This window comes from Megascapheus bottae, chromosome 38 (genome assembly GCF_031878675.1).
Source record: "Megascapheus bottae isolate mThoBot1 chromosome 38, mThoBot2.hap1, whole genome shotgun sequence".
Lineage (NCBI taxonomy): Eukaryota > Metazoa > Chordata > Mammalia > Rodentia > Geomyidae > Megascapheus > Megascapheus bottae.
Window position 1 is genome coordinate 1,903,234 of NC_143546.1, and position 25,336 is coordinate 1,928,569.

At 50.0% G+C, this 25,336-nt stretch overlaps 1 protein-coding gene across 4 annotated transcripts in view; it reads right to left on the reverse strand.

Moving 5' to 3' along the window:
• Nucleotides 1-25,336, reverse strand: part of Kcnn2 (potassium calcium-activated channel subfamily N member 2) — a 176,757-nt gene that overhangs the window by 60,033 nt on the left and 91,388 nt on the right. The window lies entirely within an intron of this gene.

Here is a 25,336-nt window from a genome sequence, read left to right on the forward strand (position 1 = left end):
CGGGGGGGACCCGCGCCCGGGGCCCCGGACCCGCCCTGCGGACCCGCATCGGGGCGCCCCGGGGGCCCCTCTCCGGGCACCGCGGCGGGAGGCGGAAACCGCCACGCGCCAAGCTCGGCTGGGCCGCCGCCCCCTAACCGGGCACCGGCCCGGGGCACTGCAGCACGCCGGGCCCGCCCGGACCGGGCCCGGCCCCTACCTCCCTCTCGCCCTCCGGCGTCCTCGGGCTGCGAAGTCCCCTTCACCCCCCGCCCGGCCCTCCCGGGTCCTCCCGCGCCCAGGCCGCGGGCCGCACGTGCCAAGCCGCAGAGAGCAGAGGGGACACCAGTCTGGGGAACCAAAGTTTGGCGACTGCAGGGGACGGCGCCTCGGCGCCCGGAGGAAACCCCGGCCTGCGCCCCGGCCTCGCCCGGGGGAGGGGGAGCGGCGCCCGGCCCGCGGCGGCTGCGCAGCGGCGCGGCGCGCGGGGGGTTAACCCGGCCGGAGGCGGGGCCGCGCGCGCGGGCGGGCGGGGCCAGGGATCCCCTCGTCCGGGGCGGAGCCCGCGCGGGCTTCCCGGGTCCCCGGCGGGGGCGGAGGGCTTTCCCCGCGCCCGGCTCGCGCCGCGCCGCGCGCGCGCCCCCCGCCTCCCGGCCGGGGCTCCCCGCGGCGGCCCCGCTGGGCGCGTGCGTCCGCGGGCTCCGTGGAGGCTTGCGGGAGGGTCTGGGGGCTCCCGGCTGCTCCTCGCCCGCCTCACCTGCAGCACAGACACAAAGCAGAGGCGGTCAGGGCGCGGCCCAGCCCCCCGGCCCCGCCGCCCCCCGAGAGCCCCGGCCCAGCCGCCCCGCGAGCCCCCTGGGAGGGGTCAGCGTGGCCAGGGCCGGTCCACCGGCCAGTGGCAGCCCAGAGATTGGGGCTGTCACTGGCGGACAGCCCGGAACCCCGGACTGCATCACTGCCACGCCCTGGGCCTTCTTTGTGGATTGACAACCAAGGGGGAAGAGAGAGACAGGGATGGAGAGGCAGACAGGGATGGAGAGGCAGACAGGGATGGAGAGATAGACAGGGATGGAGAGATAGACAGGGATGGAGAGACATGGATGGAGAGACAGAGATGGAGAGATAGACAGGGATGGAGACAGATGGAGAGATAGAGAGAGGGATGGAGAGATGGAGATGGAGAGATAGACAGGGAAAGAGAGACATATAGAGACAGGGATGGAGAGATAGACAGGGATGGAGAGATAGAGAGACAGAGATGGAGAGATAGACAGGGAAAGAGAGACAAATATAGAGACAGGGATAGGGAGACAGGGATGGAGAGACAGTGAGACATGTGTTTCCATGTTAGGTTAGGTGTTTTTCAAGCATGATTTTTGTTTTGTTTTGTTTTGTTTTTTTGCCAGTCGTGGGCTTGAGCTCAGGGCCTGAGCACTGTCCTTGGATTTTCTCAAGGCTAGAGCTCTACCACTTGAGCCTCAGCACCATTTCCAGCTTTTTTCTATGTATGTGGTACCGAGGAATCGAACCCGGGTCTTCGTGCATGCTAGGTGAGCACTCTACCACTAGGCCAAACTCCCCGGCCCTCAAGCATGATTTTTAATGATGAAGTTTATTTCAACAAAAGAGACAGAGGCGAAAGCCGATCACCCTCATCAGGTAATCAGATCCAGTTTCGTGATACTCCAGGCTCCTGGCGGCTGCCCTGAAGTTGCCTACCTGCCTATCAGAATGCCAAGGGGTGCATAATTTATTATTCGGACATTCTCTGGAGATATATATATATACATATATATATATATGTATGTATATATGAGATGTTGAGAGAGCAAAGCTCTTAGGCCCAGAGCCCTTGAAGTCCCGCATCCTTGGGTGAGGACTTCTCAAAAGTCCATAATTTTAGTGGTTAAAAGTCGGAAAAAGAATTCTTACAGTGCTTTTTTGTTTCTTCTTTCTTTTTGCTTTGGTATTCACTGAATTTTTAATGGCTGAGTAGACACTGAAGAAAAGGTGTGGTAAAGCCAGGATTTAAAATTGAAATTTAAAATTCACCTTATGGTCCAAAATAAAAAAAAAAAAATCAACTCAAGCACAAGAGCCATCACACACTTATGAGCCGCATTCTCAACAAATCAGAGAGACTCCTCCCAGTATGGAGGACTGGTGGGAATGTGAAAATGTTTGACTCATTCTTAGAAATCTAAATTCTTCAAAGAATCCTATGCTAAATTAGTGGTTTCATCTACTGCCAGAGACTTTCCCCCACTGCCACAATAACTGGTACTCACATTAAGTTCCACATACAGTTCTAGAGTTGCTGATATATGGAAACAGTAACAAAAATATAAAATTAATAATATATTAATAAAGAAAATAATAAAGAAAATAAAAGCTGCAGAAAAACTGCCCTCCTCAAATACCAAATTCAAAGCTTCAGGCAGAGGCTCCCTCTGATAATAGTAGGGAAAAATAATTGAGGGATTTTCTATGCATGCTTCCTGAGGTTTAACACATGAGTTCTCACCTCCCTCCAAGAGGACACAGAGGAGACTGGAACACAAATCACAGGAGAAGATGGAATTATTCATGGCAAGAGAGGGAGACGTTCAGAACCCCAGAACTCAGTGTGAAAGTACTGCCTCACCAACATTCTGCAGAAGCTTATCTGTCTAGCAGGCACAAGGCCCTAAGCACTACCGAAAGAGGCAATCAAGTCCTTACCTTCAAGCTTTCTCATTAGTAAAAATTAGGTGCTTACTTTAAAAATACAGGCGCCATAATGTTGTGGGTTGTTTATTCTGTATGGGGTTGTTGAGAGATGCAAATAAGATGTAGAGTTAAGCAGACCAGCAAGGTCATATCAAGGTCAACACTCCTCCCTGGGACTTGTGCTCAGCAGATGCTCAGCTTTCCAAGAGTGAGGAGCGAGGGAGAGAGCAGCAAATGAAAGAGGGACACAGACGAGATGCAGTGATTTCCTTGAGTGACAACTGTGGAAAGCGCCATTTGCTACTTTTCTCCCATTAAAGAAAAGCCTGGAATTTCCCTAGATTAACACCAGAGGTCATGCTTACCCATGAAATGCATGGGGAGCCCAAGCTACCTTGATTTCCAGCATTTTTCCCCAAAAATCTCTCTCTCTCTCTCTCTCTCTATATATATATATACATATGTCTACAGTGGTGGCTTAAATGTTTTGTGTTAAGCTTCTGCACACACACACACACCTTTCACAGAAGTACAGGTTTCTAAAACCGAAGACTCCAGAGCAAAAGCTCAGGTTGCTTGCATGCCTGGCTCTTGTTCAGATTTCTCTCCCATGTGCTCTCTCTCCTTGTTGGGCCTTCAGAAGCAGCCCTCTCGGCAGGGCCCTGGTAGCTTATGTCTGTAATCCTAGCTACTCAGGATACTGAGATCTGAGCGTCATTGTTCAAAGCCAGCCCCGGCAGGCAAGGCTGTGAGACTCATCTCCAAAGAACTAGAAACAGAAGAGTAAGAGGAAAGAGGGAAAAGGCACCGAAAAGAATACTTGAATCAATACTGAATACTTGAAACACAAAGCAAACCTACAAAGGCAAGAAGTACAACAAAATCCAACTAGGGAAAGCACAAAGCATTGGGTGCCCAGATGTGTCACTGGGCAGAACCTTGGCCAGGGGAAAGGGCCTGCCAAGAGCCAGGTACTGACAGCGGGCAGCAGGGCCCCTGGCACAGCCCGAAGTCACTACAGAAATAAAGGGAAAAAATAAAGATATTCTCTGAGGAGGACACATTCGAGTATACTGAAGAAAGGGTTTAGGCTAAAAATTATGCCAGATAGCAATCTAAATGCATAATACAGGAGAGGAATGATAAATCCCTTACAAACTCTTCAAAAACAAAGGGTAGAGAGAAACCCATTTCTCTACTGGTTTCATGAGACCATGCCATCCCAATACTGCAAGGAAACTGCAGACTGGTCTCTTCGGAATGCAGATGTAAAGCACACTCTAGTCCCAGCAACGAGGGATGGGGATCACCTCCCGTGGGCATGGCCAGGTGGGCTTTAGCCCTCGGGATGGAAGGGTAGGTTAACATTAGAAAACGGGTGACTCAACTCTCTGTGTCTGTCTCTGCCTCTCCTCTCTCTCAGCTGCTCTGCCACCACCCCTCCTCCCCCAACAGTGGACGGCGACCCTTGAAACCAGAAATAAATGTATTCCTTTCATCTTTTCCAGTTGTCTCTCCCAGGTGTTTTCGCCAGCTGACTGACTCTGGAGAGGACTGCTGGGACCCTTCGGTCGCCCACAGGAAGAACGGCTGCCGACTGAGTGCCTCTGCACGGGCAGATCCACCGGCAGTCCATCTATGGAAGGACGTGCCCAGTACACCTCTGACACCACAGCTTCCATGAGCTTCCTGGGTGGGCTTGGACCCAGTGCTGTCCTGCGTGGATGCTCTCAGGGGGCTGTCCTGAGGACAGAGCCCCTGCCCTCTACCCTCCTCTTCCCTGTCTCCTTCTTGGTGCTGGGAATCCCTCTGGCAGATCGCCCAGCCTAAGGCTGGTTTGGGAAACTCCTGGACTTGCCGTTAGATCTGAACTCTTTGGCACTGGTGCCAGGAGCTCCCTCTGGCCAACCCGGCAGTTTGGAGTGTGATGGATGCCCACACTCTGGATGACTAATTCTGGGGGCTTTGGCCCAGGCCACCCTGCCCAGGGAAGAATCGACAAGACAGCAGACAGTCTCCCCAAACACCTCACACTAGAAGCAGTTGGGGCCAGCTACCAATGGCCTATAATCCTAGCAACTCACGAGGTTGAGATCTGAGGATCATGATTCAAAGCCAGCCTAGGCAGAGAAGCCCAGAAGACTCTAATCTCTAATTAACTAGTAAACAAAAAAAAGCTGGAAGGAGAGGTGTGGCTCAAGTGGTAGAGCACCAGCCGTGAAGGAAAAAGAAAAAAAAAAGAGGAGGAACAGAAAGAAGGAATGAGACAGGAGGGGGAGGAGGAGAGAGAGGAGGTGGGGGGGATTGGGAATGTACTGCCGTCCTCTGCCCCCAGCCCCCTGCCACCCTGGAGCAGACCTGGGGACCCCACACATGGCCGGCTCCCGCCTCAAAGGCTCACTGTGGGTCCCCACAAGGACACCCTAAGCCAGGAGAAATGAGCTTTCCCAAGCTGTAACCCCCGTAGCGGCCTCTGTCCTTCCTTCCTTGCTTGCTTGTTTGCTTGCTTTTTTGCAGGTCCTGGGACTTGAGCTCAGGGCCGGGGCACTGTCCTTGGGCTTTCTCAAGGTTAGAGCTCTACCACTTGAGCCACAGCACCACTTATGGCTTTTTCTATGGAACCGAGGAATCAAAGCGGGGCCTTCATGCATGCTAGGCAAGCACTCTACTGCCAGGCCAAAGTCTTGCCCCTCCATCTACTTTCTCAGTATCAGACTTTGTATCTACAGACGTGGAGGGAAGATGCACCCGTGGGCAGAGCAGGAAGGACTTGTGTGTGGCGCTCACTGAAGGCCATGTCAACAGCACACTCGAGTCCTTTCCCAGGCCCCACCTCAGTGGACATGCTCCACAGACAGGCTTGGACGCTCGGCGCCCTCCCTTCCTCGTACTTATTTCTCATTCATGAAGCCCTCTGAGCCCCAGCCTGTTCTCAGTGTGAGGATTTCAGATGGAAATGACATCTGAATAATGTGTGCTCCCTTACCAAACTGCGCATGAACGTTTTAGGAAAACAGGAAAGCACAATTTAAAATTTAGCTGTCAAAGTAGATTGTCAGCTTAACAGGCCTTAAAAATCCTACTCATAAAAAGTCCTACGAAAGGCACTCAGGGCACATAACCAGTTGATTTTTGTTGTTGCTGTTTGAGGAAATGACTGCATAGCTTTTGAAAAAGCTCAAGTCTCTTTGGCTGGGACAAATTCATAGCGTTTCATCTTTCCTTCCCAATGAATGGAAGGTACAATTCGGACATGGAGACCTCAAGTTTTTGTCTTATGAGCAAAGCCAAGCTGGTGGTTAAAAGAAAAAGAAAAACACACACTCGCTCACATCTGAGCTTATTTGTCTCACAAAGGAATACCTAGTGGACTGAGCTACCAATCACACCGAATTCTACAGATTCAAATTCAACACGGGCCAAGGAGGAGGCTTTTTTTCCCCCTTGTAGGTGAAACCACCCTTGACTGAAGTCAGACACCAAGAGCCACTGACCACGTGAAAGAAAGAAGAAATAAATAAACAGCAATGATGAGAACTTGGCTACATCCTAAACCTCCATGTATTATTCATTCCAAGGAGCCACTAAATAACGTCCACTGGGAAGCCGACAGGAGAGACGCTGGCAGACCCATCCCAGGAAAGCGTGCCTCTGTTTACTCTCCACACCCAAACAGACTCAGTCTGGTTTTCCACACCCAGTTTTTCTGTTAGGACCACGCTAAGCTGCCTTGTGCATGATCTGTGACTCTGTGAGGCATCATCTTGGTGTCTCAGTGGGTTCCAGTGTGAACTCGTCCGACCCCATGTCCACCCACTCACCCTTAGGCTTGGACGTGCTCACAGTCACCCTCACTATCTGCCAAGGTCACTCTGTCTCCTACCCGGGGGCGAAGCGCCTTCTCTCCTGCCATATCCAGTATCTCAGCAGGTCCTTTGGTCCTGTCCTCACACCTGTCTTAAATGGCTTGGGAGAACAGAATATTAGAAAACCCTAGATTCTTGAGCTTGAAATTAATGATGAATCGATTATATAACACATTCATTCATTCATTCATTCATTCATTTGTTTATTTATGCATGCCAGTCCTGGGGCTTGAACTCAGGGCCTGAGCACTGTCCTTGGACACTTTTTGCTCAAGGCTAGTACTCTGCCACTTGAGCCACAGCGCCACTTCTGGCTTTTTTTGTGTATGTGGTTAAAGGGAATCGAACCCAGGGCTTCATATACAAAAGGTGAGCACTCTACCACTAGGCTATACTCCTGACCTTACATAACACACTTTTAAGTACAGTTTCCATTAGGCCCTTGGACATTTATAAATCTGGAGACTTAAATGAGGGATTCTTTTCAAGGAGTCTTCTTTTTTAGTATCTTGAAATTCCTGAAACACCCAACAATAATAACAGAAATACGGATGTGCCTCAGAGGGAAACTGCCCCCGTAGCGACCTGGATAGAAGATGCTAGAAGGCAGAGCTTATGCCAGCTATCCTAATGGCAACTAGCTCATTCTGAATTTGAAGGGCAAAATGAGTATTTTTCAAGAAACTTAGTCCTGTTACATAGAGATACACTTATAATAGGAAATTACCCAACTATAGACCCATGTTTATAGACAACATATATCGTCACTTTTCTTTTTTAAAGAGGGGGCTTGATTATTGTTCTTGTACAATCAATACTCCAGAGGTTCTTGAAAACACTCAAAGGCAGGTTTCTTGAGATTATTTATGCTATGAATCTGCGTGGTGAACTCTGCGTGGAGTGTAAATCTACATTTGACCACAACCGATTCATACTGCAAATTCTGGGTCCGTGGACACAGCGTGGTGGCCCTCACTTCCCTGTTAATGTGAACAAATTATCCTCTGCTGTGTGAGCCATACCACAGCCCAGCGAGGGGTGCTACAGGGCCAGGGCCAGGGCCCCCCCCCATCCACCCTCCGCTGTGACTCCCGAAGGTTCCACCCCCAGGTCATCCCCACACTCTGAGCACTTCTGGTTCATCAACCTCTCCCATGTCCCTTCGTTCACTGTCGTGCCTCCAAGCTTGCTGTGGGCTTGTCTTCATGGTTCCAAACTCGGCCTGCATCTGAGCTTCTCATATGCAGAAACTGGACAACAGAGCCCTCAGACTTCCTGTCCACTCGGCCACATTTCAGCCCGGGGTGGAAAGAGAAGGGAGGATCTGAGAGAATGTCAGGAAGTGTTAACAGGCAGCTCATTCCAGAGGGTAAACTTGATCTGCTATGTAAATGAATTGTGTGTGCAATCACTTTCTTCATACTCCACCCTCCCACTAATACGCAGTAAACCCCAGCTATCATCTGCATTCAGCTGAGACGTCGAGGGCCACCCGGCAAGCAAGGTCACCCCTCCCATTCTAACAACAGTGCTTGCAGGTACAGCCATGAGTGTCACAAGCCTTGTACTGCCCTTGGGGGCTGGAGGAAGCAGGCAAGGCTGTCCCAGGACCTGTGGCCCAGTGGCTTTTGAACTGCGGTCCAATGAGCAGAGCTAGGAATTTGTCAAATAGACAGATTGGGAGCAGAGTTTCCAGGCAACTAGGGAGACTTCTGAGGAGATGTGGAGGGATGAAAAGAAGAATCTGCCAACAGACTCACACAAGACTGAGGCACAAAGAGTTCTGTGTAGGATCACGGGCTTTGTTATAACAGCTCCAAACACCAGACCACACATAACAAGAGTTCAGACAATCCAGATTCTGGAAATGTAATGCACATGCGAGTGAAGCACAGGTACCCCTGAGTTTAAGAGGGTCAGGGCACACGTGGAAAAAGTGTGAGCCTCATAATTAGGGGAAAAGAGGGAGCAAGAGGAAAGAAAGAAGAGAAACAGAGAGGAAAGGGAGAGAGGGAGACAAAGAGAGAAGGTAAGAGGAAGGGAGAGGGGAAGGGAAGAGGTGGAGGGTGAGGAGGCGAGGGAGGGCTCTCTTCTGGGATTTGCTGGTAAGGAGGACCAGAGGCCGGAACTCATCCCAGGAGCTGCCTGGACTCACGGAGGAAGCTCACCCTGTTGGCTCCTGCACTGGGGTGGATACAGGGTGCAGTATTAGCACTTGCAGCTCCTGTGGGAATCAAGTTCTGTTCCAGGCCACTAGAAACAGAGCCAAGGTCATCGTAAGAGGAAAAGCAAGACAGCATGAACTAGACTAGCCGGCCCGTTCACAATCACTGTGGGGCACTGGGGCCCGGCCCAAAGGGGCAGAAACGGCCTGCCATTCTTTGCTGGTAACCTCTGTCCAGGGTGGGGCTGGGCTGGGATCTGCAGAGAAATGTCTGTGCTCAGCACAGCAGCATGAGAGACTTACGAGCAGAGACGGCAGCATCAGCCTCTGAACGAGAATACGGGGCAGGCGGGACCCTGGTTGCAGTGGGGAGGGGGCAGCATCAGTAGACAGATGTGTGCGCCAAGGCAACTGAGGGTGGCACCACCAGGACCCATCATAAGAGAAACCAGCCTGTGCAAGGGGAGGTGACACAGCGAAGGAAGGCGGGACACGGAACACTGAGGCTGCAGGGACACTGGAGCAGAGAATGAGGCAGGCAGCGCTGCCTGAGAATGGGATGTGGGACCACAATTGAGGACTGCACAAGGCAGCCATAGAACTTGATTCTTGGCTAGCTGGAGACCTCTGGGGCCTGACAGGGTGAGAAGTGAGTGTCAGGATGATACGAAGGGGACCCATGGTTTCCATTTTGGGGCAGTGGTCTGCCTGGGGCAAGTAGGGGAGGGAGGCTCTCCCCGTGGGCCAAGCAGCTCAGAGCTCAGCATCCCATTGGAGAAGAAGACAGGGGAGGCGAGCCCACAGTGACAGGCGCTGCGCAGCCAGGGTCCTGGCCCACACCTGAGGAGGTGACGTTCAGGGTCATGTTACAGCAGGGAGAATGCAGTGAGGAAGGAGGGGAGCATCCAGACCTGCCTGTCTCACAGCATCTAAGGCAATGGGAGGTGGCGGGGCTGTGGTGCTGTCTTCTCTTAGTACTTTTTTGCCTTCTTGTCTGTTTCTTCTTGTATCCAGTTCCCAGCAAAGTCTACTCTTGAACATATGGTATGTGCACTGCTGTTGAAGCTGTGTGTGACAGATAACAGCCATTAAGACAGGCACAGAGCAAGACCAGTAGCCTTAAGACTGATTCCACTGCAGCTAGCATGTCCTGAAATCGAGGGTAGATGTAAATTGTGGCAATGTCATACCCCGTGATTAAGGCTGTGGTGAGAACAAAGACTCACTGAGTGACTGAAAGCCACCTGAGACTCAGTGGCCACACTCTGGCAGCGTCGGAGACACAAAGTCCAAAAAGTTCCCCATGGCGATCAGGACGAGTCTTCATCATTATACTGTATTCCTCACAATGAGACCAAAGCACTCAGATCCCTCAGTCTAAAAGGCCATTTACCTCTTCAATTAAGAATAGCCAAGCATTTCTGGTGAAACTTGAGTCAGAAATGAAGCATATAGATTCCGACAAAAGTATTTCTAAAAAGGGAACTGACATTAGAAATACTAATAATGGCTTTCCATGTCCTGATTACACTTTTATACATCTCTCTCTTTCTCTCTCTCTCTCTTTTGGTCATGGAGCTTGAACTCTAGGCCTGGGCACTGTCCCTAAGCTCTTCATCTCAAGGCTGCTAGCACTCTATGACTTGAGCCACAAGGCTACTTCTGGTTTTCTGGTGGTTAATTGGAGATAAGAGTCCTATGGACTTTTGTGCCTGGGCTGGCTTTGAACTTCGATCCTCGGATCTCAACCTCCTGAGTAGCTAGGATTACAACTGTGAGCCACTGGCACATAGGTGGTTGAACGTTCAATGTCAACTTAAGGCAAATGCAATATTTGGTGCTTGTGATGATACCTAAATGAAATGGCACTCCTTTCTAATTCATATATGAGAAAGTTCTGGAATCGATAACACCTTGTTCCTTTGCTGAAGCTTCAAAGCTAGCTAGTAATAACAACAGGTTATTCCAAACCCAGTAAATGTTCTTAATTTCTGTGCTTTGTAATGTCCTAATGGTGATAGTATCTTTATGATTAGGCAACTCCATAATAAACAGGAGCTCCTTGTCCCTCAAAAGATTTTGCTATTGTGTTGAAACTTATTCTCAGGGAAGTGAGCAGTCCCCCTCTGTCTCACGAGAGGCATTTCGTCGTCCGTCGTCCTTGAGAATGCTGTGGAATCACCACCACTGCCACTACCCACCCCTCCCCAGCTCTCCTCACCAGGAAGAGGATCAAACCATCCGAGGACCTAGACTGTATTCACTCCCACACCACCACCTGCAGGGCCTGAGCTGCAAAATGAAGGCCCACCTTGTGTGCTCCCAGGGTGGGGACAAGAGAGTGCCTGGCAGACACTTCCAGGAGAAGACCATTAGCCTCGGGATGAGATAAGAACTTGTGACAGTCACTGTTATGTGTGGACACACACGCACCCCGTGTTATCCGTGTTACCTATGTCATGCTAAAGAAAGTAAAGCATGCTGGAAGGCCCACTCCAGGCAAAGACGCCAGGAAATTGGAGGCATGCCAAGCCCCCAGGAGGACCCTTCAGGGCCCAGATGGAGTGGGCCTGACACAATCTGGGCCTTGGCGAAGGGGGGGGGTCCTATCGCCGTTCCATCTGGAGCCCTTCACATGAAGCTAGCACTGTGACACTCTCCTGACAGGCGGAAGACTTGACAGCCAGGGGAGTCCAGATAGAGTACCAGTGAGTCAAAAACAAAACAAGCTGGGCACGAGGGCTCTCACCTGTAATCCTTGCCACTCAAGAGATGGAGACCAGGAGGATCAAGATTCAAGGCCAGCCCAGGTGTAAAAGTCTGTGGGACTCCATCTCTGGTGAGCCAGCAAAATACCAGACTGGAGGCATGGCTCAAATGGTACAATACCAACAATGAGCAAGTAAGCCAAGAGAGTGAGAGACACTGTGTTCATACTGGTATCCACAAAAATAATCACTTCTGAAACAGGTTTTGTGGGGGGGGAGGGGCATCAAGGGAAGGGCAGAAAGACAGATGAAGAGAGGAAGGGGGGGCAAACACAGTCATTATATTCAAGGCACACATGAGAAAATGGAGTAGGGCAACTGGACGGGGTGGGTGGGGGTGGGAGAGATGAGGGAGAAGAGGGAAGGGGTGCCATGAATTAAGATGCACCGTACTCAAGTTCACAGGCTGACTTGAAACCCTTTCCACATAACTAAAGATACTTTTTTAAAAGAAGTTATTGAAAGAAATCATTTCCCTCTCGCTGTGTTCAATGCGCTGGCCCTCTCAGAAGAGTGGAGTAGGACTGGCCAGGCAAGGGGCCAGGGTGGAGAGGGAGAGCGAGCGGCACATCAGACAACACATGATAGCTTGTTTCAATGGACTGAACAAGACAGGGATTCAGAGATAATCTCAGAAAACCCATGCCCGCTTGCAGACTCACTGTGATACAGAATCCACAGCGGATAGACTACTATTCTTAGGGTCAGTACCACCAAGGGCCCACTGACACCAGAGATGGAGGAGCGAAACACATCCAAGGACCTTGTTGTGAGGGAGAATGGCTGCATTTCTCTGTACCTGAGCAACAGGACTGGCACGAGGCCTCTGGGGTATTCTGATAAAGGATCTGGGGGCCCCAGAAGTCCAGGTGACCTTGGGAGGGTCGCCTCACGGAGAGTGAATAGAAAAAAAAATCACTCTAATAAGAAGCTGCAGGTCAGCTGATGAGAGCTTCGTGCAATGTGTTTTTCTTTAGACATTGCACGGATGGTTTCCTGGAGGGGTTGAAAAAATCAGATCAATATGTTTCCAAATTTCTACCAGCCTGACAGGTTCCTACTTTCCTTTTCTTCCTCTAAGATCTCAAGAGCCTAGAAGGAAATGGCCTATGGCTTCCGGGAAAGGATGGCGGCAGCTCCAGGGCGGGGAGGGTCCACTGGGGAGCTGGAGAAGTGGTGGCCATGGATGAAGGAGAAGAAGAGGAGGTGGGGTGGCATGGGGAAGCCGTCCTTCCCTGAAGACCCCCTCCACAGGCATCTGCTGGTCTTCAGGACTTTAGCCTGAGTCAGGAATCTGGAATCCATCCCATAAACACTAAATGACTGCAGAGTTTCAGAGCACACTGCCTCCCTCCGCCCTTTCCCTTGTCTTCTGTGTGTGTGCACATGTATGTGTGCATGTGTATATATGTGCATGGATGGATGGACGGCATGACCATCCACGCTCATGTGTGATACACACACACACACATGCTGCGACACTGTAACAACTCGTGTGGCAGGATTTTCAGTGTTTGGACTGTGAGTGCTAGGTGTTAAGTATTTGCACATCTGACTTATAAACACGGCTGGCTGGGTCCCTTTCCCACGTGGGGGGCTGCTCCCCGCTTCGTAACCCAATACCATAATCCCTGGGGAGCTTCTGTCTGGCTAAACAGCAGAGGAAGGGGGGTCACGCCTGTCATCCTATTCAGCTATTCAGGAGGCTGGGATCTAAGAACTGAGGTTCAAAGCCAGCCCAAGCAGACCAATTCAAGAGACTCTTTTCTCTAACTAATCAGTAAAAAGTCAGAAGTGGAGCTGTGGCTCAAGTGGAAAAGCACCAGCCCTGAGTGAAAATGCCAAGGCCCTGAGTTCAAGTCCCGGTCCGGGCACACACAAATAACTCGTGTAATGGATGCACCCCATCTCAGTCAGAAAAGCTCCCGGCCACATCCCTGGGCTGTGATGGGGGGAGGGGGGACGGGATTCATAAGCAGCGAGTAAGGCTGACAGTAAACACCACTCATCACAAATGCAGTGACGCAGAGGCTGTCTCTGTCTCTCAGTCAGAGGTCCTGGCTGTACATCCCGCCTGGGCCTCCCCTGCATCTTCTCTTCAGGCCACCCTGGCTCCTGGCCAGGTCCATAGGCCTGAGACAGCTCTGTCTTCTAGGACCCGGCCACTCTTGGCTTGTGCGGAAAGCTCTGGAGGCATGAAAACAGAGTGGCTGGACCTCCAGTGAGCCCAGCGATACCGCAGTCCACACAGCTCACTAGCCACATCCCACAAGACCCTGACACGGTGGCACTCCACGCCCAGAGCAGGTCCACAGCACGTCCTGCACGTCAGCTCCCCCTCGCCCCCTTCACCAGGAGCCTAGGGACAGAGGACTGGGGCTCCCTCGGGCCCCTCAGTGGTCCAGCCACTTCTGATACGGTCGCTTGGTCTTCCAACCTTTGTACTCTCTGGCTAAGAACCGAGTTTTCTGACATGTCATTGTCCCTTCACGCTCATCACTGAACTAGCCCGAGATTTACGTTTCAGGACGATGAATTAGGGCAGGGAAGCGTGATTATTGTGAGGGCCGCAGAAGCGCGGGGCAGTAACAGCCAGCCCGGAGTGGAGCCGTCCAGAGTCCACCCCGACTAAGGGACTCCCTCTCACGCAGCGTGATTTGAAGTGTAAGATTCAAAACCATTCCTTTATAAGATGGCGAAATGCCAGATGACACGGACATCCGGAGGCTGAGGGTTCGTAAAGCCAGGAGGAGAGCTGGGAAAGGAGTGGAAGGCAGGTCCATGAACAGGGAAGGGAGGCCTGCTCTGTTTGTGGGCTCACACATCCATTTCAGGGGTCCCTCAATGACAGCCTCGCCTGACGGATGGAATTCAAGGGGGAGACTGCATGTGAGAGGCAAATAACTAGAAATAAAGGAAAACAGAACAGCACCTCAGGCTACTACCCTCTTTCCTACAGAAATTTAAACTAGATTCTGGAGAGGGAGGGTGGCTTATACATATAATAGCAGGGCAGCAAACAAGAAAAAGCATGTTTCCAACTAAAAATGCCATCCACTGGGCACTACAGAGTTACTGACAGCTTGTGTTTACTCAGTCCTATCACAGGCCTTCTTTGAGCTACACAAATGACTGAGAAAAATGAGTTGTATTACAGAGCAATCACCTTGAAAATATCCTTCAGAAAAGCCCCAACTAAAATAAACATGGCCTTGAAAACTGGGTAGTGGCTAGGAAATTATGTCAAACGCAGTCTTCGCCCATGAGGTGTTTTTTTTTTTCCATTTTATATCTTGCTCCATCCTGGGGCTTAGCCTCTCCAGGAATTTCCATGAACATAGATCACATACCTCTACAGATATAACTTTCTCGGGGGCATGCTCGAGCCTCAGAAGGCCTCAGTCGCCGATGCTGAGAACTGTCTGCGTGGCCAGCTGGGCTCCTGACCCCGGGGGTCTGTACCAAGGCTGGGGTGTGGAGAAGATTCCTCACGTCGAGGGAGACCAGGCCGGGTGAAGTGATGTGAGGAGTTTCAAAGGAGCAATCCATCACACAGGTTGCCAGACTGAAAATGCCTGGACAGCCGGTTCAAAGAGCCAGCAGCAGGAAGCGGGCAGGCTGTGCCAGAAACTCAGGCCAAGAGGCCCTGGGAGAGCAAGGCAGCTCCCAGCCTGATGCTGTGGACTCAGCGAGGGGCCGTGCCCTCCATCTCCCTTCTGGAGGAGAGGCTGAGCGCCGGTGGCTCATGCCTGTCACCTGGTGAGTCAGGAAGCTGAGACCTGAGGATGGCGGTTCAAAGTCAGCTCAAGCGGAAAAACCCCTGGGGCGCTTATCTTCCATGAACCACTAAAAAGTCAGAAGTGGGGCTGCGGCTCAAGTGGTAGAGCGCTGGCCTTGAGCAAAAGCGGCTCAGGGACAGGGCCCAGGCCCTGAGTTCAGCCCCCACCCCCCACCCCTCCATCAGGTGCTGTCGTTGTGTAATCATCCATCTGCAGCTCAGTGGCCTGCCTCCTCCACTGGCTTCTGACTTGAATGGAGCCTCTTCAAATTTCCTGTCATCGCTTTAAAAAATTCTTTGCATGTATACATTAAGCAAAGTGGTTTCACGGTGGAATCACACACTTGCATATATCATACTTTAGTCAGCTGAGTTTGTTTAGAGGAAAGTTTTGAATTCCATTCAAGGGGTAAATGAGAAAGCCTTAGCCAGGAAGCTGCAGCCTTTCCTCGGCTAGGGCCCACGGTCCAGGCTGTTAAATAGCTGAGATTCCTGCCTTCCAAATCCATCACTGCTAATAGAATCACGTTGCTTCTGGAATCCAAGTATCTCCATCACCCACCAACGAGACAGACCTCCACAAATATGTGGGAGGGAGTCAGCTCAAGTCCAGACCACCGTCCTCACAGGAGGAAGTAATAATAATGGGCTGTGCACAGAGAGACAAGGTCCCTTTGAACAAAGCTGACTTTCCTGCTTGACGCTGGGCTAGTGGGAGTGTCTCTCCAGAAAAGCAGACTCCCTGCTATGGGCAGTGAGGCAGGCGCTCAGATGGGAGCAACAGAAGAAGGTCCTGGGCAGAGGGGTGGAGGCGAGCCCTGGGCGGCGGGGTGAGGAGGCCGGGGCCCGCTGGCTGCGGTGCTCTGAGAGTGGGATGGCGCTATGGTGCTCTGTCACGATGGCCTGGCACGCCGGAGACGCCGACGCTGACGCTGCACTGATGAGAAGGAACTGGTGTGATGAGGGTCTCGGCCACTTACGCCTCTGCTGGACGGCTCCCGTCAATCAGAGGGACTGACCACAGCCTCTACTGGCCAGTCCTGGTCTAGAGAGGGCACTGCTGCCTGGCTGCCTCTTCACGAGTGCGTGTGTGTGTGCACACACCCACACGTACACACATGCGTGTGTCCAGCTCTAGGATAGTCTGCAGCCCCCTCCCTGGCCCTCCGATGTATGTGCAGTGAGCGTGAGCATCCACCAACTGAGCCCAGCCCTTTCCAGCCAGGAGCCATGCATGCCGGGCACCCAGCCCCCGTGCCAGGCAGTGCCCCTGGCGGAAGCTCTCTGCCCTGCCTGCTGCTGCACCTAAACGACTCTTTCCTGTTTGCTCAGCACTCGTGAGCCATCTTGGCTAAGGAGATCCGGGGATCTGCACCAGCACTGTCCAGACACAGGGAGCTCCTCCCCACCCCGCGCACTGCCCCTCGGCCCCAAGAGTCTCTCACGAGCCATGTCATTCTCCTCGGACAGGAAGCAAGTCCTGACTAGCCTTTCCCTGCTCAAATGAACTGTGCTGTTCTTCTGACAAGGCCACCAAGATTCATGGACCTGTGAATGTGGCTGGGGACCAGCGGCTCGCGTGGCGTTCTTGAAGATTCTCTCCAGTGGAAAGACCAGTGCGGTTCTTCACAGCCCAGGCCATTCAAAAGAAAGCAGAGCCCTCGGTGGGTGTCGCTGGGTTGTTGTCTCTCTGGTCTTCTTATCAGTTTTGAGAAAGGCCCAGAGAAGCAAGGGTTCGAGGTTGGGTAAGAGCGGAACAAGCCGCCCACCACTCCAGGACAGGTCCTGGCCCCTGGGCCGGGTGTGCTGTGAGGGAGGAGGAAGGAGGGAGCACTGAACTGTGGGGTGCTCGGGCAAGGCCAGGCCTTCTGTGGCAGAGACTGTGTGAAAACCAGCCTCTGGCACGCTGCCCAACCGGGGACCCAAGGTCCACCATCAAAGCCACCATGCACTCGATGTCCTGTGAGGCTCAGATTCCAGGTCATGAAGTCTGGTAGGCGAGGCTGGCGCAGTGGCCGGGAGTGTAGAAGTGCAGATGGAAAATCCCAAAGGCCTGCATCACCATGTCCTCTGCCTTCAGGGCAGCGGGGAGGATGACAGGCAGGAGCCACCATGCCTGGCTGCCGTTTATATTTTCGGTCCTGTCAGGTCCTGTCACCTTCTCTCTCCCTTAAGAACTTGCCCCATCAAGCATCTCCTCTGTCTTCCTTTTCACTTCCCCTTTCCCTGCTCTGTTGTCTGCAGGGACAGCCTTCCCCTGCTTTCTCTGGTCTTGATGCTTAACCTCTACTTTAACCTTCCCAAAGTAACCTTCTGAAAAGATGTTTATGCTTCTCCTGGCTTCCCCCACTCGCTCCTTTTCTAACAATTTCTAACCCACCTCGTTCAGTTGCTTGTAACCAGAAACTCCCTGTTGCTACCATGCTCCTGCTCAGAGAAAAGGAAAAGACAAGAAAGGAAATAAAAATCCTATCAGAATTCTTTTGTTGATCATCTATTACTTAAAGGAACAGACTGTTTAATAAATGTTTAATGTTAAATGTTAAAAATGTTGTTTTGCAGTAATTAAGAAATTCAGTAAAAACAACTTATTAACCCCTGAAAATTCAATCCTTTAAGACATTCTGAATTTCTGAGATAATAATTTAGTTATACTAAATAACAAAAACAAAGTCACTTTCCCAATCCTGAATGCCTGCACAAAGCAAACTCTTTCCTCAGTGTCACACCCTGGGACAAATATTCTTCACAGAGGACAGAGGCCACTGCAGGAAAATGGCTGGCAAGCTTGCATTCATAGTTATACTGGACACGCTTGTTTTATAGTTTTCAACCAAATGACATTGTGAAAGTTATATGATGTGTATGAGAAGAAATGTGTAATGCAACTCTTTAATACCAAGTGTGACATCCCGGCAGACGTTAAATCAACGCCTTTCCCTGATTCTCGGCGCTGAGGCTCCGTGCTGAGGCCACCTCCTCCCTGTCCTTTCGCAGTGAGTGACCTGAACACAGGCCCGAGCGTCTATAAATAGTCCGCTCCGCTCTGTTCCCCCATTCGCGCTTTATGGCTCCCTCAGGAACAAGCCCAGGCCAGATGGCTTCAGACCAATTTCCTGAATATATTCCCTTTTAATGATAATAATTACAAAATACTAATTTGCTCTTACCCAAGGCCATTTCTGCAGAGACCTCTTGGTACCTCACAAATACTAATTAAGCCTCAGATACGTGAGCTTCTGTCCCCGTGTTACTAAGTGCCGGCGGACTCATCTCTCCACGGCAAAGGTTTAGTCTCTCAGCCCCTCCCTCCCACTGAGATGGCAGGTGAGACGCGGTTGCCTTTTTGTGTTGGCACAGGATAGCACCAAAAGAAAACCCTGTCTCCCCTTCCTTGGAGTGGTGAGGTGATGGGAGGGACGACCTCCCGTCTCTCCCGTTGGCTTAGAGCAGCGTTTCTCAGACGGATGGGCCAGACCGTTAATGAGGGCTTTAATTGGGCGCCTTGAGCCTCCAGAGGGTTTGGAGGCAGATTTCAATAGTTCTGTCCATGTGGGTGGGCAAACATGACTTTCTGAACTAAAATTTCCATTTTCCTTTACTGAGACCACAGCAGCCCCCGTGGCAAGGAGGCCCTGCCACCAGCAGGTGACAAGGGTGTTTTTATAGCAATTGAGGATGTACAGGTATACTAAAGTGTTTCTGTGGCATTACTATTTTGTGACAATGGCCCATTATTTCAGGTTTCAATGGAAAAGCCCACATCTTGCTACATCAGGTATCTAAGATACTTAATAACTGCATTCCAATCCAACAGTTTTCTTTGATGATATCACTTGCTTTAGTTGAGGCAAAAGACACAATGCTGACAAAGCATACAATGTTCTCAAATGCACGTGCAGCTAGCTCCCTGTGGGGCAAAGGGGAAAAGCTAGAAATCACCAGTGAAAGGAGAGTGGAAAACTTACATTTATATATAAAATAAACTACGCATTGGAGCCATCAGCAAGGGAGAGAAGAAATCACAAAGGAGATCAGAAGACAGAAAAGCATGACAACAAGAGCTCAAATATCTAAACTGAAGAGGTGAAGCAAAAAGTGAATTTATAGTGGTAAATGACTGCACTAATGAAGACAGTTACCTAGGGTCAGCAATCTAACTTTACACTTTAAGTGTAAAGCCAAAGCTGGCAGGAACAGGAAAATAATGAAGAGCAGAGCAGAGACAAATGCAACAGTGACTAGGAAAATAATAGAATCTGTCAAACTAAAAGCTGATTCTTAAAAAAAAAAAGTCATTGAGTCCAAAAGGTTAAATTAATACACCTTTACATCGACAAGGAAAAGACAATGGATGCAAAAACATAAGATCAGAAACAAAAATAGGGACATTACTTATTAACCTTACAGGAATCAAATGAATTGTACCAAAATTTTATCAACAATCACATGCCAGGGTATTAGATAACCTAGATGAATAGAAATTCCTAGAAGTACACAAACTATTAAAAGTCAACAAGATGTAGAAAATATGAACATACCTGTAATATCCACAAAAAGGAGAGTTACCTAGAAATGACCTTTCCACAAAGAAAGGTCTAGCACTGGTCTTCACTGCTGAATTCTACCAAAAACAAAGATCAACCTCTGCAAACCGTTCCAGAATGACAGGACAGGAGAGAACTTTCCCTCCGTCATTTTAGATGAGTAGCATCATGATAGCCAAACTGGACAACGATATCACCAGAAAAGAAAACCACAGGTTCCTAGCCTTTGAAAAATCACCAGTTCTGCAGTTACAAGACACACACGAGCAACAAAGAATCCAAAGATGATATTAAGAAAAGAATTCCATTTACAACATCCAAAAGAATAAACTATCTTGGAATAAGTTTAACCAAAAAAGCAAAACAAAAGTTGCATACAAATATATATATAATATATGTAGTATTGCTGACGGAAATTGCAAGTAAATGCAAAGACATCTCATGTGCATGGAGTTGGAGCTGTGCATTTGTGGAGATGGTAATAGGCCTCAACGTCATTCCAGATTCAACACAGGACCATCAACATGCCATCAGGCTGGTGTTTTCGACTCAAAACCAGAAACAGACAGCTCCAGGTTTGGCTCATTGCTAACACACTTGCGCATTATGCAAAAAAATATCTCTGGGTTTGATCCCCAGCATTCTATAAAACAGAAAAATGATTCTCAACTTTATTAGAACTGCCAGGCACACAATCTTGGAATTGGTCAAGCTGCCCGAACCCTTCTGATGCAAACTGACTGTAAAGCGATGGTATCCAAGACAGGGCAATCCTGGCACAGAAGGGTGAACCAGCCTGGGAACCTACCAGTAAACCACGGTCTAATCGACCCTCCACAAGGAGCCCCTGAACATTTAACATTTGGTGCCCTCACAAAAATACAGCCACATGAAGACAAATGGAGTTAGAAATTGCGCTTACAATGCCTAGAAAATGTGATCCTCTCCCCTCCCGCCGCAAGGAGCTAAGATCATAAAACGTGTAGGAAACAAATTATGTATATATGCATATATGTAAATCTTCACAACCTTGAACTGACCTTCATGACTTGGGGATGGATTCCAAGATATAATATAATCAACAGAAGAGAAAAAAAATAGAGTGAAATAAAATTTAAACTTTTTTTTTGGTCGGCTGTGGGCCTAACTCAAGAGCCTGGACACTGTCCCTGAGACTCTCTGTGCCACTTCTGGTTTTTGAGCAGTTAATTGGAGATAAGAGTCTCTGCCCGGGCTGGCTTTGAACCATGATCCTCAGATCTTAGCCTCCTGAGTAGCTAGGATGACCGGCGTGAGCCACCTGCGCCCAGATAGAACACTTTATACATCAGAAACATCAGAAAAAGGGTGACACTGATCTGGATGCACTCTATTCACAAACCGTTGCCTTTGTTAAATGGCAACTCCTCTGAACAACTACCTAAATACTAAAAATTAAAATTAACAAAAGGAATCATAAGGAAAAGAAAATATACGATCTTTCCTACATACTGTTAATTTCCCTGCACTTTATTTCTATCTCTATTCATGAGGATATTGGTGTGTGGTTTTAATATTCTTATTTATGTGTGATAATCTTAATGTGGTTTTGGTTTTTGGGTGATACCATTCTCAAAAAGTATTAATTGGAGAATATTTCTCTTTCTCCTATATTCCAGTAGAAGTATCATATGTTTATTTTTCTTTCTTAAATGCTTGCTAAGTGTTTCATTAAAATTAAGTGGCTCTGGAATTTTACCTAATGGATGTGTATTAACTACATATCCATCTTTTAGAATTGATAGCTGAGTGTGCAAGGTGTCTATTTTGCTTGTGTGACTCTTGGCAGGTTTTTAAGTTTCCCCAAGGAACTGGTCCATTTAATCTGAGTTGTCAAATCCATCATATATTATTGATTCCTCCCCCAAGAAAGTTTTCATTTTTTCTACAATTTTTTTCTTCTAAATTTCATTGATTTTGCTTTGACTCTTGTTATTTCAGTCCTACTTATTTCAAGTTTAATTTGCTCTTCTGTCTTGCTACCATAGATATAAATTTCCCTTCAGCTTAGCTTACTTCATGACACAAATTGAAGGTGATGCATTTCTATTTTCATTCAGCAAAAACAATTTTTTTCTAATTTCTCTTTAAATTTCTTCAATTACCTTAGGGTTTTTTTGAAAGTATATTGTCCAATTTGGATACATCATTTGAGCCGAGACTTGAATGATGAAAGAAGCACAGAATATCCTGGCACGGTGAAGAATGCTCGATGGAAGGAGATAGTGAGTATGAGGGCCTGGGAATAAGGGGGTTGGCGTGTTTTAGGGACACCATAACAGCCGCTGGCAAATGTAAGCACAGGGGAAAGGTTCAGGAAATGCGGTGAGCAGTGGACTCACGGGCCAGGACCCACAGAACCACACACAACGGGATCTTACCCCCAACGTGCTTAGACTACCCGCATCCCCACGGGCATCATGGGTAACTGCCCAGTGCGGCCGACCGGTCCTGAAGGGAGACAGGCGGGAGCTGCACCATGTACAACGGTGGAAGCCTGGAAGCCTGGGCATCAACTAAAACAGCACACAGTGCCCCAGTGGCTTTATGCTGTTGTGTGTCCCAAGTTATGTCTCTGAACACTGGACAGCAGATACTGCCAACATGAACTCTGCGCACATGGCAACAACAGAAAACAGAAACCATCCATCTGCCACAGAGCCACCCGGAGTGAGGACTGCCTCCTGGCAGGGAGCTGGGGGGCGCGAGCCCCCGGCTCTGTGCAGGGCAGAAACCACACAGTATGCTTTGTCTTTGGAAGCTGAGCCCACAGTAAAGTCGTTGACCAGCACCAGGGCTGGTCCAGCACCAGTGACAACTTTCCTTCTTCTAAACGCCTGGGTACAACGTACCCCCCCCTGAAAAATCAGGCCCCCAGCCTAACGTGAAGGAATCATAGATTTGTTGAGTCGTTACATCTGCAACCTCCAACGCATCCAAAAGCCACTGTCAGGAGACACCAAAGCACGCTTCCTCATTTCCTCCTCACTGCACACCCCCAGGACCCAGGCCACACCTGGATGGGCCAGGCCAGGACGCCAGCTGCTCAGGATGGGCTCCAGGTCCAAAGAAATCCCAGCAATCTCTCCTCTCCATTTACTTCTGCTATGTCTTCTTGGTACTCTTTTTAAAGCGTACCCATTAAGTTTCAGATTGGACAAGGGGTGATGTCACAGGATCATTAACATTTTAGTATTCTGAGAAATTATCTAGGCCAACCTGTCTTTTCATAAAAGTACGGTCTGAAGCCCAGAAATGTCGAGTGATTTCTTTTCCAGGTCGGAGTTGGTTGGTAAAGCTGCAAGGAGGATCAGGGTTTCTTTTCATTTATATCAAGTTTCCTATCTGCTGAAGTTACAATTTAGGCTGGCCTTCAAGTACTTTCTTTCTTTCTTTTTTTTTTTTTTGGAAGTCAAGCTTCAGCTAGTATGGTATGCATATCCGAGGCCATGCAGAATTTAATTTTAAATCCACCTCATAAATATATTGCAGTTTTATCTGCAGGGAGAGAAAGGTGTAGTTGAATAAATTTCCCATGATCACTCAGCCAGCCACTTGCAGAGGCAAAATTCAGCCCTGGCCCAAGAAATGTATATTTCTTACCCACTCGACTTAATTGACTCTCCTGAAAATAATGCTGCCAAGGCTTCCATCAACTTTTTGAATTTAACTAAAAATTGCTTTAATGAACCAGAATATGAATCTGCTACATGGTTGGTCTCTGGCTGTGGCCTCCTCTCCTTTCAGAGTCTGACATCACTGAAGAGGTGTGCTTACTTCTTCCATGCCCACTAATACCGGAACAAGGAAATGGAAGGAGTGCGTTTGCTGGAAAAAGGTAAGTTATGAAAACGTGGTGGTGAGAAGAGGCTGGTCCTGGGAAATCGGCTGAGGGGAGGGCAGGGAGGAAGTGAAGTCAGATCATTCAGGTTGGCGTAAATGAGTGGGCTAGGGATGTGACCCTCCAGAGGCGTGTGGTGGATAAGGTGAAGGCCTAAGGTGAAATTTCCCTCCCGGAATGTCAGGTCCCTGTGAGGCTAAGTGGAGACAGCAGTCTGTACCGTTGTCCCCTGACTTTTCCAGGCCTGGTTTCTAGACTTGCTCCTTCATCAGGCAACAGCTTAAGTGGCCAACGTGGCGTGCTCGGCTCTCTCTGGTGGCAAGGGCGGCTCGGCCCTTGTGAGACTTAATGGAACGCTGAGCAGACGCAGACTGCCTGGAGAGTTGTTTGTAAACCCGTAACCCAAGAGAATCTGCCTTCTCCACAATCAGACTCACCGGGCCACGTGGACAGACAGCCTCTGATGGTCCCGGGGAAAGCCATTCTGCCGTTCACCCACAGCCTCCTGAGCGGTAACTCTGAGACAATGCCACAAGTGCACGTGCTGCCAGGTCTGTGGCGGGTAAGAACTCTACACGCCATGCTCTTGCCGCTGGGGCTCCCGACCCCGAGCTCTCTGACACCGTGTCAAAGGCCCTACCTAGAAGGAGAAGTCAGTCTTCCTTCTCACCGGGTCGGGACACAGGCCGGTGTCTGCCTTGAGGCATGCGTGGTGGCAAGAACAGAGGAAACGGGGGCCCACCCTGGGGTGCAGGGCTGGGCTGCAGCTGGCTGGCACACTGCTCCAGGCCCTTACCTCACCATGCAGGGGCACAGGGCCTGTCCAATCTTTCCAGCCAAGTCAAGGCCTGGACCTTGCTGCCCTTCGCCAGTGACAGCACACGTGCTCCACATTGCTAGTCTATGCTCTGGGGCGTGTGTGAGGAGGGGTGTGTCAGGAGGATGGGTCACTCCAGGGCAATGCCCTCCGAGGCCACAGGAGGCGGTTCACGCTTATACACCTACACTTCTATCAGTCGTTCAATACTAGGGATGGGCCAGGGGTGGGACATGAGGCTTGACTGGCAGGCGAGGGTGAGACCATGGAGACCTGAAGAAATCACAGCAAAGGGGAGGAGAGGAGGCCCAGAGGCCGGGATACACGGCAGTGTGGGAATGGAGTCAGACAGGGAGGACGAGACTCCAGTGGTGTGTGGAGAACGGACAGGTATGGGGCCAGGAGGAGGAGAGGGCCAGGAAGGACAGCAGAGGATACACAAAATAAAATAAAGATGGCCCCAAAGGATGGGTTTAGGGTAACATTTGAAATAGAAGTGAGAGCTGGAGAGCAGAGGGGGAAACAGGGGTGACCTTGGAGTGTTCCAGGCCCAGGAGCTGGCACCTCCGGACATTCAGCACAGAGGAATGCAAGTCGGCATCCTGGCACGGTCGGATGCCATGCTGCCAAAGGCACGCCAGTTGCCGTGGAATAAACAGTAGTCATAGCAGAGATAAGAACGGAGGGATTCTCCTGGCTTCTGGAATCACAGCCAGGCCATCAGAGCTGGGACAGATGAGTCATCTCCTGCGGACAGGTGCAGAGTGACTCTGCTGCTCCAGGGTCACTGTCCTGAGAGGATTTCAGGCGTGTTCCCTGGATCCCGTG